Source organism: Macaca fascicularis, chromosome 1 (assembly GCF_037993035.2).
Source record: "Macaca fascicularis isolate 582-1 chromosome 1, T2T-MFA8v1.1".
NCBI classification, from domain to species: Eukaryota; Metazoa; Chordata; class Mammalia; order Primates; family Cercopithecidae; genus Macaca; species Macaca fascicularis.
Window position 1 is genome coordinate 4,405,903 of NC_088375.1, and position 18,655 is coordinate 4,424,557.

General features: G+C 47.4%; 1 long non-coding RNA gene across 2 annotated transcripts; it reads left to right on the forward strand.

Moving 5' to 3' along the window:
* The first annotated feature begins 2,648 nt into the window (after nucleotides 1-2,648).
* On the forward strand, nucleotides 2,649-12,647 carry LOC102128199 (uncharacterized). 2 transcript variants are annotated; one of them, XR_010585120.2, is made up of 4 exons: nucleotides 2,649-2,863; nucleotides 4,574-4,655; nucleotides 11,108-11,333; nucleotides 12,467-12,647. It is a non-coding gene; the product is annotated as an uncharacterized lncRNA (long non-coding RNA). The 2 variants fall into 2 exon arrangements; XR_272846.5 differs by lacking the exon at nucleotides 2,649-2,863 and adding an exon at nucleotides 3,075-3,227.
* The last annotated feature ends 6,008 nt before the right edge of the window (nucleotides 12,648-18,655 follow it).

The following is an 18,655-nucleotide window of genomic DNA, read 5'->3' on the forward strand; positions in this document are numbered from 1 at the left end:
AGAAACTGAGATTTGGCAAGAGGAAATGTTTTTCCCAGTATGAAAATCTGAAGTGCCAGAGGCTGAGGTCAGCCCGGGCCCTGCTGGCTCCCTCCGCACACTCTTCACTGCCTTGCTGTTTCTGCGGTGGCTTGAAGGAAGGGAAGTCGGAGAGGGGCCGGACTGCAGTCGTTTCTCTGCGGTACATGAGGGTGAGGCTCTGAAAACCATCATCATGGGTGACTAAAGATAGTCAGGCTATGGTATCATTCCACTTGCTTCAGCCTAGACCTTCCTGTCCATGAAACTGTACACATTCGCAATCACTCCCCATATGGCTGCCGTGGACGCCCGTGGACGTCGGGACCTGGCAGTGACCCAAACAGAGAAAAAACCCCACTCCCAATGGCATTTTAGAGGGGAGACAGACAATTAACAAGGTTAGCAAGTACAGCATATGGTATTTATTTATTTATTTATTTGAGGCAAAATCTTGCTCTGTCGCCCAGGCTGGAGTGCAATGGCACGATCTTGGCTCACTGCAACCTCCACCTCCCAGGTTCAAGCGATTCTCCTGCCTCAGCCACCCAAATAGTTGGGATTACAGGCACCTGCCACCACGCCTGGCTAATTGTTGTATTTTTAGTAGAGACGGGATTTCACCATGTTGGCCAGGCTGGTCTTGAACTCCTGACCTGAAGTGATCTGCGTGTCTCGGCCTCCCAAAGTGCTGGGATTACAGGCGTGAGCCACTGTGCCCAGTTGCATATAGTATGTTTGATGGCAGTAGTGCTAAGGAGAAAAAACAGCAGGCGGGGTGAACAATAAATGCTGGAGAAGGGTGAGCCTTTTTAGAGTGGCCTGTCTGGGGCAGAGCAGCCTGGGCAGAGGGAGTGGAAAGCACCAGCCCTAAAGCCTGGTCCGTGCTCAAGGCGGGTCAGCGTGGCTGCAGCAGAGGGGGTGGGGGCCAGCAGGGAAGAGCGCGGAGAGATAAGAGGCGGAGTCAGGTAGGGGCTGCAGGCCCACGCTAAGGTCTACGGCTTTTCTCTAACTGAAAATGCCTTTAGAGAAGGCTTTTAAGGAGGGGAGTGACAGAATTGAATCAGATGGTTCTGAAAACTGCTGAGAGTAGGTTGCAGTGGGGCGAGGACAGAGCCGTGGGGTCTGTTAGGACACTACTGAAGTAACCCAGGTGAGGAATGACGGTGGCAGTGGGGAAGATGGAAAGGAATTAGGTTTGGATGTATTTTGAAGGTATTGCTAACAAGACTTCCTAATGAGCTGGCTGCGTGGGGTGAGAGAAGGTAAGTTGAGGAATGTCTTTGGTCTGAGCAACTAGAAGAATAAAGTTGCCTTGAACTGAAATGGGGAGACTGCCAAAAGGCCGGCTGAGTGGAGAGCTGGGAGCTCCATGAGGCTGGAGACACCCAGTGTCTAATGGCAGTGGGTAGGTGGGTGTGGAGCTCAGGGGAAAGGGTCTCCCTGAAGATAAAAATTAGAGAATCAGGTCAGGAGCAGTGGGTCACGCCTGTAATCCCAGCACTTTGGGAGGTCGAGGCAGGCGAATCACTTGAGGTCAGGAGTTCGAGACCAGCCTGGCCAACATGGTGAAACCCCGTCTCTACAAAAATACAAAAATTAGCCGGGCATGGTGGCAGGTGCCTGTAATCCCAGTTTCTTGGGCTACTCGGGAGGCTGAGGCAGGAGAATCACTTGAATCCAGGAGGCGGAGGTTGCAATGAGCCAAGATCACGCCACTGCACTCCAGCCTGGGCAACAAAGCAAAACTCTGTCTCCAAAAAAAATTAGAGAATCATCATTATATCCATCATATCTGTCTACACCTATCAGATACACAGTATTTAAAGCCATAAGACAAGCTGAGATTTCCTCAGTGTTGAGTATAGTTATGCAAGAGAACGGCCGAGGACTGAGCCCTACAGCACACTGACAATTAGAGATCAAGGACAGGAGGATAGGAAAACACCAACAAGGCCAGGTGCGGCGGCTCGTGCCTGTAATCCCAGCACTTTATGAGGCTGAGGTGGGAGGACAGCTTGAGGCCAGCTTGGGCAACATAGTGAGACCTCATCTCTATTAAATATTTAAAAATTAGCCAGGTGTGGTCGTGGGCACCTGTGGTCCCAGCTACTTGGGAGGCTGAAGTGGGAGGATCACTGGAGCCCAGGAGGTCAAGGCTGCAGTGAGCTTTGACTGGGCCACTGCACTCCATCCTGGGTGACAAGGCAAGACCTTGTCTCAAAACCACCACCACCACCACCAAAACCAATAAAGTGCTTGAGAGAGGGCGTCTAGAAAGGCAGGAGGAGAACCGGGAGAGAGCAGCATCCTGGAAGCCGAGAGAAGAAAGCAGTTCAAGGAGGAGATGCGTCAGTTGCATGTCACGTCACCAACGGGTCAAGCAAGAAGAGGGCTGACAGGTGACCGTGGAATTCACCAGTGACCTGCACACCTGTTTAGTGGCATGGCCGGGGCAAAAGCCCAGTTGTGGTGAATTTGAGCGAGGCCCGGGGGAGAGAAATCGGAGGTGGTGGAGGAAGGGCACCCTCCATTCTTTGAAGGAGTTTTGTCGTAAAAGAAAGTAGAGAAACGGAGTGGAAGCTGGAGGGGAAAGTGAAGTGAAGAGAGCTTTGCTTTTTTTCTTCTTCAGACGGGAGAAATACAGTGTGTTTATGAGCGGATGGGACTAACTCAATCGAGAAGGAAAACGTGGAGGTGCAGGAGAGAGAAGACAGCTGCAGGAGCTATGTCCGCGAGTGGGCCGGAGGAGCTGGGGTCCCATCCCACGGAGGGGCCGGCGGGGGCAGGGCAGCTCACCCACGCCGCTGGGAGAAGGTTGAGTACTCGGACACAGACACGCGGGGTGGGTGGACACGCTGGTGAGAGCGCGTAGGAGCTCTTTTCTGACGGCTGCGATGTTCTTGGTGACGTAGGAAGCAAGGCTGTTGAAAGGGAGGAGGGGGAGGAGGTGGTGAAGGTGTAGGGAGAGAAGAGAAGGTATGAAATCATCACCTGGGAGAGTGGGAGACAGAAAAGACAAGAGAAGTATAATATGTTTGTGGAGCACCATTCAGGGCCCACGGGATTTTTATCAGCAATGTAAAGGGTGAACAGAGGCTGACTGAGTTTGTTCTCCAGCCATGGGGCGGTGCAGGCCCAGAGTGGCTGGAGAGCTCCATTCAACCAGAGTTGTGGTTTCATCAGGAGAGAGCCTGAAAGCGAGAGAGGTGAGGAAGTCAGGGGGTCTAAGCAGATGAATGACCATAGTGACTGGATCAGGAGGGAGGGGAGGACGTGGGGGCTGGGGGACAGTGAGAAGGTGGCGAGGTCTCTACAGGGCAGGACTGTAGGTCTTGGTGGACTCATAGGGTTGCTGGAATTGCGGTGCTGAGGGAGTGAGCTGGACAGATAGAGGACACGGTCAGGAGTGACTGGAGAGCGGTGTGGGGGCTGTAGGTCTGGATAATGAGGAGGTTAAGGGTATGAGTCTGGGTGGCTGAGAGGGGAGGGAGGAGGTTCTGGGCCTGGGCAGCCAGGGTTGCTCAGGCTACACTGACGGGTGCTCCTGTGAGCACTGCTGTCCTCTGGAGAGCCTCTAGTGAGCGTCATGCTCTCTGTGTGCAGGTGCCAGCAGCTTTGCTTGGGGAAGGGACCTCATAGGTGCCATTGGGGCATAAAGGACAAGAAGGACAGATGAGAGAAAGGAGAGGGGCAAAACAATCTGGTTTACGTTGAGCACCCCATTTATAATCCCCCTGCTTCACTGTGTCTTTCACTCTGTAACCACAGGCCATTGATGGCTGGTTCTCGAGTGAACGAGTCATCTACTCAAGGAGACAATTCGTGTGAGCGTGCAGCCTCGAAGCACAGCCAGGCTGGAAGCCCAGCCGCACTGAAGGACACTGTGCTAGAAAACTAGCTTTCCCTTTCCTCGAATTCCCAGGGCTTCGCAGGGTTTGTGTTATGCTAGACACTTGTGGGTGGGGAGCCAAGAGTGGTGTGTCCTGTCCCGGGATAGGTGGCTGAGAAGGGTGTGTTTTGGGGGCAGGATAGATAGGTTTAACCCCACCGGTCACCACCGGTTACAGCAGCTGAGGTGAGCTGCTTGTGTCTGCTGGAATCCTCAGTTTGCATGGGTGTCCTCCAAAGCTGGTCCTCCCTGGGGACCTGCAGACCTGGGCAGCTCCTAACTCTGCCTGGGAGTCAGCCGTGCTGTCTCCGGCATGGTACAAACATCTCTGTAAGTTACTGTGCTCTTTGCCGTGAAAAAGTCTAGTGCTCTCACTGTGTTAGCATTTTACACCCACCCTCCATCTCTCTGCTGTGATAACCATGTGGGGTGGTGTCCACTGAACTGAAGAGGGATTTGATGTACTTGACTTGATGTCAAGAGGCATTGTACTTTGGGAAGTCGCTTACCTCTCTTGGGCCTAGGTTTCTCGATCTGTAGAAATGAGTAATAATTTATGTTTTTCCATAGAGCTGCTAAGATGCTCAAATGAGATATTTATGAAAGTGCTTTGTAAACTGCACGCTGTAAAAACAGGTTACCTGTTATGTCTTATCTTTGTAGAAATAACAGCAAACAAGTACAAGAAAGAGAGAGAGAGAGACAGCAAGAATTACAGCCTGTATGGAAGACGACTCTAAATAATGTAAGTCTTAGAGGAGCCAGCCATCCTAGACCAGATTCCCATAAAAATCAAACCAGGAAAAAATAAAGAGGAGAAGTTAAAGTTCACTGCTGGAAAACCATGTTTTTCTCCCTGTGGGAGAGGTTATTATTTTAGTGCAGGAAGAGAACTATAATTCGTTTTCCCAATCAGAGCCTTCTGAGGCGTTGCCATGATTCACAGGCTATGACTCACTTATTAGAGTTCTCACTAGTGTATTACCAATAGTTTATATTCCTTAAAAAGGAGATAAGATGAAGAAGAGAGATTACATAATTATTTTTATTTCAGCTTATACCTTGGGTTTATCTGACATGATAATTTCACACAAAAAAAGTTTCTCTCCACCTGCAAAGGAAAAAAAATTCTCATTACTTTTTTTCAGAAATCACATTTCCAAAATGCTTGTTAACCTCAGTACTTTTGCTGTCACACTTGGTAAACTACTGTGAAGGAAATTAATTTCTTTCGTTATTATTATTATTTTATTTGAGACTGAGTTTCACTCTTGTTACCCAGGCTGGAGTGCAGTGGCGCAATCTCTGCTCACTGCAACCTCCACCTCCCAGGTTCAAGCGATTCTGCTGCCTCAGCCTCCCAAGTAGCTGGGATTACGGGTTCCCGCCACCACGCCTGGCTAATTTTTTGTGTTTTTAGGAGAGACGGGATTTCACTATGTAGGCCAGGCTGGTCTTGAACTCCTGACCTCGTGGCCCACCTGCCTTGACCTCCCAAAGTGCTGGGATTACAGGCATGAGCCACCGTGCCCAACTGTTATTTTTTTTTTTTTAAGAAACTGGGTCTCACTCTGTCACCCAGGCTGGAGTGAGGTGGTGTGATCATAGCTCACTGTAACCTCAAACTCCCAGGCTCAAGCAATCCTCCTGCCTCAGCCTCCTGAGTAGCTAGGACTACAGGCACACACCACCCCACCTGGCTGATTTATTTATTTATTTATACTTTTGTGGAGACAGAGGTGTTGCTTTGTTGCCTAGGCTGGTCTTCCCTTCAAGCAATCCTCTTGCCTCAGTCTCTAAAAGTGCTGGGATTACAGGGTTAAGTCACTGCACCTTGCCAGAAATTATGATTTTTTTTTTTTGAGATGGAGTTTTGCTCTGTTGCCCAGGCTAGAGTGCAATGGCGCGATCTTGGCTCACTGCAACCTCTACCTCCCAGGTTCAAGCGATTCTCCTGCCTCAGCCTCCTGAGTAGCTGAAATTACAGGCATGTGCCACCATACCCAGCTAATTTTTGTATTTTTAGTAGAGATGGGGTTTCACCATGTTGGCCAGGCTGGTCTCAAACTCCTGGCCTCAAGTGATCCACCTGCCTGGGCCTCCCAAAGTGCTGGGATTACAGGCGTGAGCCACCACTCCTGGTCCAGAAATTTTTCTAAAGTCAGCATAAAAATAAATCAGTGTGAAACACCCCAACCCATAAGATTTCTTCACTATCAATAGCCATTCTAAAACACATTCATTAGATATTTTTGAATTACGTTATTGTGAATTATATTTTTCAAAATTAAAAAAATCCACCAGTTCATCAAAACACAAGTAACTAGTCTTTTCTACCACCCACTCATGTCATCAAAAAGATCAATCAAATATAGTATAAACATCAAGCCAGACACACTGAAGTTATTAGAATGGCTGGGTGTGGGGGCTTATGCCTGTGCTTTGGGAGGCTGAGGTGGGAGGATCACTTGAGTCCAGGAGTTTGAGACCAGCCTGGGCAACAGAGCAAGATCCCATCTCTACAAAATACACAAAAATTAGCTGGGCATAGCGGTGTGTGCCTGTGGTCCCAGCTACTCAGGAGGCTGAGGTGGGAGGATCACTTGAGCCTGGAGGTCGAGGCTGCAGTAATTGTGCCATTGCACTCCAGCTTGGGCAACAGGTGAGACCATGTCTCAAAAAAAAAGAAATGAACGTTTCTTTATTCCATTTCATTGATGTCAAGCTCACATAATCACAAATATTCTAATCTGGGAGATTCAAAACCTGTTGATGATTTGAATGTTGTCTAGATTCTATTTAAGTATTTCCTGCAGGCTGTAAAGCTACACACTTCCCACAGAATAAAGGCGTTTATGTGCTTTTTGAGTTCAACCACTTTGACTGCATTAGGCCAGGTCTACACTGACTTCATAGGCTATTGAAATGATGATAATGATGAATGTATATTATTTACCTGAGTAACTACAGTGGTTTAGGCACTTTGCACATATGTTATTTATTTATGTATTTTTTGAGACAGAGTCTCGCTCTGTTGCCCAGGCTAGAGTGCCATGGTGCAAACCTGGCTGACTGCCACCTCAACCTCCTGGGCTAAAGCAGTCTTCCCACCTCATGCTCCCAATTAGCTGAGACTACAGGCGTGCACCACCATGCCTGGCTAATTTTTTTTTTTTTTTTTTTTTTGAGACGGAGTCTCGCTCTGTTGCTCAGGCTGGAGTGCAGTGGCACAATCTTGGCTCACTGCAACCTTCACTTCCTGGGTTCCAGCGATTCTCCTGCCTCAGCCTCCCAAGTAGCTGGGATTACAGGTGTGTGCCACCACGCCTGCTAATTTTTGTATTTATAGTAGAGACAGGGTTTCACCATATTGGCCAGGCTGGTCTTGAACTCCTGACTTCATGATCCACCTACCTCAGCCTCCCACGGTGCTGGGATTACAGGTGTGAGCCACCTCGCCTGGCCCCGGCTAATTTTTTATTAATACTTTTTTGTAGAGATGGTGTCTTGCTATGTTGCCTAGGCTGGTTTTGAAATCTTGGGCTCAAGAAATCCTTTTGCCTTAGCCTTCCAAAGTGCAAGATTACAGTCATGAACCACCATGCCCAGCCTCATATACACATTTTAATTCATCCCACAATACTGAGTTTGAGAACACAGCCTTAAAGAGGTTAAATCATCTACCAATGGTTACTCAGCAAGTAGGCGGGTGAGCCAGAATCCTAAACCATGTCAACCTTTTTCCATCATATGACACAACGCCTAAATAAATGTTCTACCAAATGCAAGGCTAAGCTGAATCTGAAGAATTTTAACAAGGCACTGGATTCAAACCAAAATTTTAATTTGGAGCCCAAATCATTTAGATCAGTTCTCTGCCTTGGTTAACCTAACCAGTGGATGTCTGCTTCACTGGGTGCCAGTGGATTTGGGTCTCAAAGAACATGCATTTGAAAAAATTAGGAGGAAAAAAAATCCTTTGGACAATATGTCTTTAAAAAAAATCAACCAAAACTCCCTTTGGGACTGTGATTTTCCCACAGAAACAGATAGGAATCAGGTCTTACATCAGTTTCTTGCTGCCCGGAAATTTCAAAGCAACAATGTTCAGAAGGAGACTGAGAAAGCATGACAGCAACAAAAATGGAAGGAACTAATTGGCTGCAAGTTTCTGGTGTGATGTGACTTCCTCTAGGTCATCTTTTCCTAGATTGATAGCTGTGGCACCTGCTGTGATTGGAATGGGCTCCTGTACTTTTGGCAGTGCAGGTCCCATAGCCAGAGCTCACTGTTGTCCTTTCTGTCAGGAACTTCTCTTGAGGCGAAAGAGATGCCCCTCGAACTAACTGGGCTTTAACGTAATGGAACCTGGACAGGATCCATGATCCAGCTTCCTATCCAGAGATTCTGAGAGGCTGAAGAATTCTAGCCAAGAATACATAAGCTTGTTGGAAGGAATTTAAAGCAATGTTATCTCCTAAAACATTCCACATGCCCACTCCCATCATCCCCAGTAAAACGTAATCCCAGCACTTTGGGAGACTAAGGTGGGCGGATTGGTTGAGGCCAGGAGTTTGAGACCAGCCTGGGCAACACGGTGAAACCTGTCTGCTGAGACCAGCTCAGTTGTGGAGACCCTAGCAGCAGCACTAGAGGAATTAAAGACACGTAGAAATATAGGGTGTGGAGTGGGAAATCAGGGGTCTCACAGCCTCCAGAGCTGAGATCCCTGAACAGAGATTTACCTACATATTTATTGACAGCAAGCCAGTGATAAGCATTGTTTCTATTGATTATAGATTTACTAAAAGTATTCCTTATGGGAAACAAAGGGATGGGCTGAAACAAAGGGATGGGTCTGGCTAGTTATCTGCAGCAGGAGCATGTCCTTAAGGCACAGATCGCTCATGCTATTGTTTGTGGTTTAAGAACGCCTTTAAGGGGTTTTCCACCCTGGGCCGGCCAGGTGTTCCTTGCCCTCATTCCGGTAAACCCACACCCTTCAGCTGGGCATCATGGCCATCATGAACATGTCACAGTGCTGCAGAGATTTTGTTTATGCTCAGTTTTGGGGCCAGTTTATGGCCAGATTTGGGGTCCTGTTCCCAACACCCATCTCTACTAAAATTATAAAAATTAGCTGGGCATTGTAGTACACACCTGTAATCCCAGCTACTCGGGAGGTTGAGGCAGCAGAATCACTTGAACTCAGGAGGTGGAGTTTGCAGTGAGCCGAGATTGCACCACTGAACTCCAGCCTGGGTGACAGAGCAAGACTCTGTCTCAATAAACAAATAATGATGAATTGAAGCTTAGCATACATTCAGAAAAGGGCATCAATCCCTAGTGGATAGTTCAATAAATTCAATAAATTTTTACAAGGTGAACATACCTGTATAACCAACATCAAATCGGGAAATAAGACATTACCAATAACCAGAAGCCCCTTCAAGCCCCTTCTCTTTCTCTCTAGAGCAGACACTCTCCTGATTTTAATTGTTACGGAATATATTAATTTTGCCTGAGTTTATATTTTATATAATTAGAATTCAATGTTGTACCTTGTGCTGGTTAATTTTATTTGCCAATTTGACTGGGCCACAGGGTACCTAGACGTTTGGTTCAATGGTATTCTGTGTGTCTGTAAGAGTGTGTGTGGATGCGATTAAGAGTTGAACTGGTGGACTGAGTAAAGCAGATTGTGGGCCTCACCCATCAACTGAAGGCCTAAATATAACAAAAGGCTGCTCCTCCCAAGAGTCAAAAAATTCCTTCTGCCTGATTGACTGTTTTTCCTGCCTTTGGACTCAGACTAAAACCTCGGCTCTTCCTGGGTCTTGAGCCTACCAAACATTGGATTAAATCTTCATCATCGGCCGGGCGTGGTGGCTGACGCCTGTAATCCCAGCACTTTGGGAGGCTGAGGCTGGTGGATCACTTGAGTTCATGAGTTCAAGACCAGTGTGGCCGGCCGGGCGCGGTGGCTCACGCCTGTAATCCCAGCACTTTGGGAAGCCGAGGTGGGCGGATCACAAGGTCAGGAGATCGAGACCACGGTGAAACCCCGTCTCTACTAAAAATACAAAAAAAAATTAGCCGGGCGCGGTGGCGGGCGCCTGTAGTCCCAGCTACTCAGGAGGCTGAGGCAGAAGAATGGCGTAAACCCAGGAGGCGGAGCTTGCAGTGAGCCGAGATCGCGCCACTGCACTCCAGCCTGGGCGACAGAGCGAGACTCCGTCTCAAAAAACAAAAAAAAACCAAAAACCAAAAAACAAAAAACAAACAAACAAACAAAAGACCAGTGTGGCCAACATGGTGAAACCCCGTCTCTACTAAAAATACAAAAATTAGCCAGGTGTGGTGGCACGTGCCTGTAATGCCAGCTACTTGGGAGGCTGAGGCAGGAGAATTGCTTGAACCCAGGAGGTGGAGGTTGCAATGAGCTGAGATCATGCCATTGCACTCCAGCCTGAGCAACAGAGTGAGGCTCCGTATCAAAAAAAAACCCCAAAAAAACAAAAACAAAAAACTTCACTATCAACTCTCCTGAGTCTCTAGCTTGCCAGCTGCAGATCTTGGGACTCCTTGACCTCCATGACTGTGTGAGCCAATTCCTTATGATACATCTCTTCATATATCTATTGCTATGGCTTGAATATTTGTCCCTTCTGAAACTTACATTGAAATTTAACCCCCCAGTGTGGCAGTATTGAGAAGTGGGGACTTTAAGAGGTGATTGGGTCGTGAGAACTCTGCCTTCATGAATGGATTAGCCGGATGTGGTGGCGGGCACCTGTAGTCCCAGCTACTTGGGAGGCTGAGGCAGGAGAATTGCTTGAACCTAGGAGGCGGAGGTTGCTGTGAGCCGAGATCGCACCACTGCACCCCAGTCTGGGCGACAAGAGCAAAACTTCATCTAAAAAATAAATAAATACAAATAAAAAAAATTACCCAGTTTTAGGTATTCTGTTATAAACAACAAAAAATGGACTAAGACATCTATATCTACATCCCTTCCCTATTAGTTCTGTTTCTCTGGAGAACACTCATACATACCCTGCTTGCTTTTGCATTTTTACTTAATGTAATGAACAAAGTCTGCCTTCATTAACAGACTTGAACTGAGCACCTACAGTATCTGGAGTGCTTACCAAGCCATCTGTCATGTCTTAAAAATGAAATGTTTATTTTCTCCAGGATGATAATATTGGTGGAATCAAAGCATCTAGAAGACCATGCATTCCATTTTAAATCTAGTTGAGATGGCATAATTCATACCTCCTCAAATTTGGACAATTATAAATGACTCAACCAGCAGGTGCCAGATTGCACCTATACCCTGAGTATACCTGAAGCAACCACTTAAACCCAAGCTAATAGCCAGATGTATGCTCACTGAATGGATAACTTACCTAACCTTGAGGTGAGTTAAGAATCAAACACACTCACAGTTTTAAAAAAATGTTTTTGAAGTGGATTTTATTATTTTATTTTTTTGAGATGGAGTCTCACTCTGTCACCCAGGCTGGAGCTCAATGGCATGGTCTTGGCTCACTGCAACCTGCGCCTCCTGAGTTCAAGTGATTCTCCTGCCTCAGTCTCCTGAGTAGCTGGGACTACAGGCGCATGCCACCATGCCCAGCTAATTTTTGTATTTTCAGTAGAGACAAGGTTTTACTATGTTGGCCAAGCTGGTCTCGAACCCCTGACCTCATGATCTGCCTGCTTCGGCCTCCCAGAGTGCTGGCATTACAGGCATGAGCCACCATGCCAAGCCTGAAGTGGATTTTATGAATAAAGACTTTGTGGCTACCTGTTATCCTATGGAGTCCGATGTGGCCTTCACTTTAATACTTCCTCAAATAGATAGTAGTGAGATGGGAGAGACAGGAGAAATATACATCTGGGGTCAGTGAGTCACCACAAGCATTTCCATGATAATTCTCCACACTGGCCAATTGATCAATCATATATTGGAATATATATTGGAATATAATCCAAATGCTAGTCAAGGCCTCTGTCTACCTGGCTCCTGTTTGCATCTATCTCAAAACCTCACATTACCCTCCATAGAAATCTTGGCCCCTTCACTGGTTCCCAACAGAAATCTACCTAGACAGCTGGTTTTTGAGTTTTAATAGAATTTTACTGAGGGTTGCCAGGCGCGGTGGCTCCCGCCTATAATCCCAGCACTTTGAGAGGCCGAAGAGGGCAGATCACGAGGTCAGGAGATTGAGACCATCCTGCTAGCACGGTGAAACCCTGTCTGTACTAAAAATACAAAAAAATTAACTGGGCGTCATGGCGGGCGCCTGTAGTCCCAGCTACTCGGGAGACTGAGGCAGGAGAATGATGTGAACCTGGGAGGCAGAGCTTGCAGTTATCCGAGATCACGCCACTGCACTCCAGCCTGGGCGACAGAGCAAGACTCCATCTCAAAAACAACAACAACAAAAAAACAACTGAGGGTTTGGGGGTAGGGGCATCTCATTTTAATACAATATACAGCATCCCTGTCTCATTTCTCATTCTCTTTTTGCTTTTCCTTTTTCTCAGAAGCTCCTTAAAGTACTCTCCTGATCTTCTGGCAAATAATTCAGCAAACATCTTTCGTTGCTTGAGAATGCCCTGGGAGGCCTCCTTCTTATCCTCAGTAAGCTTGTCAGTGTGTTTCTTCCAAGCACATACAGCACTTTCCCAAAGAGATCTAATAAAATAAAAACTTTCCTCTTCTCATTATAACTTGAGTGATAACATGATTTCTATTGCTCAGCATTAGTCTAGGCCCAGGGAGATATATAGGAGAACAGAAGATGATTCCTACCCTCAACGCATTTAGAGTCCATGAAGAGATAATTACTAAGCATGAAATAGTTGGAGAATACTTCAGTGCCAGGCTATGTGGTAATGTCCATGCACTGGGGGTTAAGAACAGTGCCAGGTCAGCTCAGCTGAGCCAGGGGAAAACGATCTCCAGGTGGGTGTGTGGGGTGGGTTGAATTTGGTTTGGCTGCCTGGTGGGAGGAGCACAGTTCAGGGTAAGGGCACAGCATTAACAAAGTCAGGAGCGTGGCAAGAGGGAGTGTGAGTACTGACGAGAAATAAACCTGGTTGGGAGAATGGAGTGAAATTAGGGTGCTGAAAGCCAGAGACGTGGACTGTGGGACCAGTGATAATGGAGATTCCCCAGTGGTTCCTTGAGTAGAAAGTGACACACAGAAAACCACACCAAGAGGCCTTGCCTGACAGCCGCGTACAGGATGCACTGGAGGGGGACACGGAGACCATCTGCTACAACCAAGCCCTCAGGCCGACGTGTGGATGGTTGGGATTAGGAGGGGCAATCTGGGCCGGGCGCGGTGGCTCAAGCCTGTAATCCCAGCACTTTGGGAGGCCGAGACGGGCGGATCACGAGGTCAGGAGATCGAGACCATCCTGGCTAACACAGTGAAACCCCGTCTCTACTAAAAATACAAAAAAACTTAGCCGGGCGAGGTGGCAGGCGCCTGTAGTCCCAGCTACTCGGGAGGCTGAGGCAGGAGAATGGCGTGAACCCGGGAGGCGGAGCTTGCAGTGAGCTGAGATCTGGCCACTGCACTCCAGCCTGGGTGACAGAGCGAGACTCCGTCTCAAAAAAAAAAAAAAAAAAAAGGTGAATCTGCTGGCTGGGCATGGTGGTTCATGCCTATGATCCCAGCACTTTGGGAGGCCGAGGTGGGCGGATCACCTGAGGTCAGGAGTTCAAGATCATCCTGACCAACATGGAGAAACCCTGTCTCTACTAAAAATACAAAATTTAGCCAGGCGTGGTGGTGCATGCCTGTAATCCCAGCTGCTTGGGAGGCTGAGGCAGGAGAATCACTTGAATCTGGGAGGTGGAGGTTGCAGTGAGCCAATATTGCACTTATTGCCCTCCAGCCTGGGCAACAAGAGTGAAACTTCATTTAAAAAAAAAAAAAAAAAAAAAAAAAAAGATGAATCTGCAAAAAACTTAAGCATCACTGATCTCTAATTGGTCACAGGAATGGAGGAAAGGGAGAACGACTTGAGGGAGGCAGCCCCTGTCTGGATTCCAAGCCCTGCTCGGAATCAGAGGGCAATGGCGAGAGGTGAAGGCTAAAGGTGCTTTTTAGTCTGGATGCTTGTGTGTCCCTCTGCATCCCTCCCATCCTCTCCCATTGTCATTCTCTCATCTTCTGCGTTAATTCCTACCAGCACATCTATACATGCCACCACTGGTACAGCCTCCTGAGGCTCTGCTTAGGCAAGGGATGAAGGGTTGCCAATGACCCAGCAATAAATGGTAAGTGAATTTGTCTTGCATCATGCCTGCAGGGGAATCTTTCCTAAGTTATTTAGAACCTTGAATTGTTTACTCTAAGGAAGGGCTTCTTAACCTGAGGACTATGGATAGATTGCAAGAGATCCATGGAGTTAGATAGGAAATTCACTAACCTTGAACTGAAATTTAGCATTATTATAAATCCAGGCAATAAATCACGTAGCATTATCGGTCCCAGTGACTTGGTCACCATCAATGGAAATCACAGACATTTTCATATCTTGTTATAATTGTTTCAGAGAGCATGAACTATCTTCTGCACTTACTACTTTGCAGTTTTGTTGTTGTTGTTGAGACGGAGTCTCGCTCTGTCGCCCAGGCTGGAGTGCTATGGCTGGATCTCAGCTCACTGCAAGCTCCGCCTCCCGGGTTTACGCCATTCTCCTGCCTCAGCCTCCTGAGTAGCTGGGACTACAGGCGCCCGCCACCTTGCCCGGCTAGTTTTTTGTATTTTTTTAGTAGAGACGGAGTGTCACTGTGTTCGCCAGCATGGTCTCGATCTCCTGACCTCGTGATCCACCCATCTCGGCCTCCCAAAGTGCTGGGATTACAGGCTTGAGCCACCGCGCCCGGCCTACTTTGCAGTATTAATAGTGAAACTAGACCTCCTGCTTTATCTTGTTATTGAGTGTGTTAATTTCTCACAAATATATGATTGATCAGGAATTTTAAAAATACTTTGGCCAAGTGAGGTGGCTCACATCTGTAATCCCAGCACATTGGGAGGGCAAGGTGGGAGGATCACTTGAGGCCAGGAGTTTGAGACCAGACTGAACAACACAGTGAGATCCCATTTCTGCAAGAACTGAAAAGATTAGCTGGGTGTGATGGCACATGCCTATAATCCTAGCTACTTGGGAGGCTGAGGTGGAAGGATTGCTGAAGCGATGATTGCACCACTGCACTCCAGCCTGGACAACAGAGTGAGACCCTGTCTCAAAAAAAGAAAGAAAAGAAAAGAAAGAAGAAAAGAAAGAAAAGAGAGAGAGAAAGAAAGAGAAATAAAGAAAGAGAAGGAAAGAAAGAAAATGGGAGGGAGGCAGAGCAAGATGGCTGAATAGAAGCCTAACAATTGTCCTCCCTGCAGGAACATCAAGTATCCACACACACACACACCCCTTCATAAGAATGAAAAATCAGGTGAGCAATCACAGTGCCTGGTTTTCACTTCCTGTTGCTGAAGGAGATACTGAAGAGCGTAGGAAAGATAGTCTTGAACTGCTGGCTCCACCCCTCTCCCGTCTCCCAACAGTGGCCGTGTGGCACAGAGAGAGCCGGTGTGTTTGGGGGAGGGAGAGCGCAGTGACTGGGGGACTTTGCACTGGAACTCAGTGCTGCCCCCTCAGAGCAGAAAGTAAAACCAGGCAGAACTCAGCCAGCAATGGAGGGAGCATTTAGATCAGCCCTACCCGAGGGAACTTGCCCATCCCAGTGGTGGCAAGCCGACTTTCGGCAAACCTCGCCACCATGCGCTGAAGTGCTCTGGGATCCTAAACAAATTTGAAAGGCAGTCTAGGCCACAAGGACTACAACTCCTAGGCAAGTCCTAGTGCCACACTGGGCTTGGAACCAGTGGACTTGGGGGCACATGGCCTCCTGAGACACAAGCCTGGGCAGCTAATGGAGAGCTTGTGCCACTTATCCCCCAACCTCAGGCAGCACAGTTCACAGCTCTGAGAGACGCCTTCCTCCTGCTTGTGGAGAGGGAACGTAGAAACCAGCTCAGCCACAGTGGCACAGGGCACCAGGCAGTCATGAGGCCTCCATTCCAGGCCCTAGCTCCTGGACTACGTTTCTAGACGTACCCTGGGCCAGAAGGGAACCTGCTGCCTTGATGGGAAGGACCCTGTCCCGGCAGACTGCATCACCTGCTGACGACAGGGCCCTTAGGCCCTGTATAATCAGCAGCAATACCCAGGGAGTACGTCATGGGCCTTGGGTGAGACTCTGAGATGTGCTGGCTTCAGGCATGACCCCGCACATTTCTAGCTGTGGTGGCTACAAAGAGGGACTATCTTTGCTTGAGAAAAGGAGAAGGAAGGGTAAAGGGGACTTTGTCAAAACCAGGCAGAACTCAGCCTAGGTACCAGCTCAGCCACAGTGGGGTATAGCACCAAGTGGGCTCTTGGGGCCCCTAATTCTAGGCCTTGGCACTTGGATGGCATTGCTGGACCTACCCTCGGCCAGAGGGGAGCCCACTTCCATGAAGGATGAGTCCTAGGCCTGGCAGCGTTCTGAAGAGCCCTAGGCTGTAAGTGAACATCGGTGGTAGCCTGGCTGTACCACCCTGGGTCCACGGTGGTGGTGGCCAAGGGGAGACAATCCTCTCCTGGTGGAGAGGGGAGAGAAGAGTGGGAAGGACTTTGTCTTGTAGTTTGAGTGCCAGCACAGCTACAATAGGATAGAACACCAGGAAGATTCCTAAGGTTTCTGGCTGCAGGTCCTGGTTCCCAGATAGCATCTCTGGACCCACCTAGGGCCTGGGGGAACTTGCCACTCTGAAGGGAAGGACATAAGCCTGGCTTCACCGCCTACTGATTGTAGAGCCTTAGGGCCTTGAACAAACACAGTTAGTAGCCAGGCAGTGGTTATAGCAGGCCACGGGTGAGACGCAGTGCAGTCACAGTGGTGGTGGCCACAGGGGTGTTGTGTCACCACTTCCCTAGCTCCAGGCAGCTCAGCACAGAGAGAGAGAGAGAGAGACTCTGTTTGTTTAAGATAAAAGTAAGGAATGAGAACAAGAGTCTCTGCATGGTACTCTAGATAATTCTTCCAGATCTTATCCAGTACCACCAAGGCAGTACCTCTAAGAATAACCACAGTGTTACTGGGCTTAGGGAGACCCTAAGGCAGATATGGCTGGAGTGACCAAAAGCTTAGATCACAACACTCAAGTCCCATCTAATATGCACAAAGCCTTCCTAAGAAGGGCAGGTACAAAGAAGCCCAGACTGTGAAGATGATAATAAATACTAACTCTTCAATGCCCAGATACCAATGAACATCCACAGGCATCACAACCCTGCATGAAAACATGCGCCCAACAAATGAACTAAATGAGGAACCAGAGACCGATCCTGAAGAAGCAGAGATATTTGACTTTTTGGACACAGAATTCAAAACGGCTATTTTGAGGAAACTCAAAGAAATTCAAGAGAACACAGAGAAGGGATTCAGATTCTATCAGATAAATTTAACAAATAATTGAAATAATTAAAAAGAATCAAGCAGAGATTCTGGACCGGAAAAATGCAATTGGCATACTAAAGAATGCATTAGAGTCCTTTAATAGCAGAATTAATCAAACAGAAGAAAGGATTAGTGAGCTCGAACACAGGCTATTTGAAAATATACAGGCAGAGGAAACAAAATAAGAAAAGACTAAAAAACAATGAAGCACACTTAAAAGGACCTAGAAAATACCTTTGAAAGGGCAAGTCTAAGATTTATTGGCCTTAAAGAGGAGGCAGAGAGAGGGATGGGGTAGAAAGTTAATTCAAAGGATAAAAACAGAGAACTTCCTAAACCTAGAGAAAGCTATCGATATCCAAGTACAAGAAGGTTATAGAACACCAAAGAAGTTGACCTCAAGGCATTTAATCATCAAACTCCCAAAGGGTCAAGAATAAAGAAAGGATCCTAAAGGCAGTAAGAGAAAAGAAACAACGTACAATGGAGCTCCAATACATCTGGCAGCAGACTTTTTAGTGGAAACCTTACAGGCCAGGAGAGAGTGGCATGATATATTTAAAGTGCTGAATAGGCTGGATGCAGTGGCTCACGCCTGTAATCCCAGCACTTGGGAGGCTGAGGCGGGCAGATCACCTGAGGTCAGGAGTTAGAGACCAGCCTGACCAACATGGAGAAAACCCATCTCTACTAAAAATACAAAACTAGCTGGGCGTGGTGACACATGCCTGTAATCCCAGCTACTTGGAAGGCTGAGGCAGGAGAATCGCTTGAACCTGGGAGGCAGAGGTTGCAGTGAGTCGAGATCAAGCCATTGCACTCCAGCCTGGGCAACAAGAGTGAAACTCCATCTCAAAAAATAAAAATAAAAATAAAGTGCTGAAGGATAAAAGACTTTTATCCTAGAATAGTATATCTGATGAAAATATCCTTCAAACGTGAAGGAGAAATAAAGATATTCCCAGACAAGCAAAGGCTGAGTGATTTTTGTGAACATCAAACCTATCCTACAAGGAATGCTAAAGGGAGTCCTTTAATCTGAAAGAAAAAGATGTTAATGAGCAATAAGCAATAATCTGAAGGTACAAAACTCACTGAAAAATGGAATAGTACAACACTGAAACTGTGGTGTGTAAAGTACTCATATCTTAAATAGAAATACTAAAAGATGAACAAAAATAATAACTACTTTTCAAGATGTAGACTGCACAATA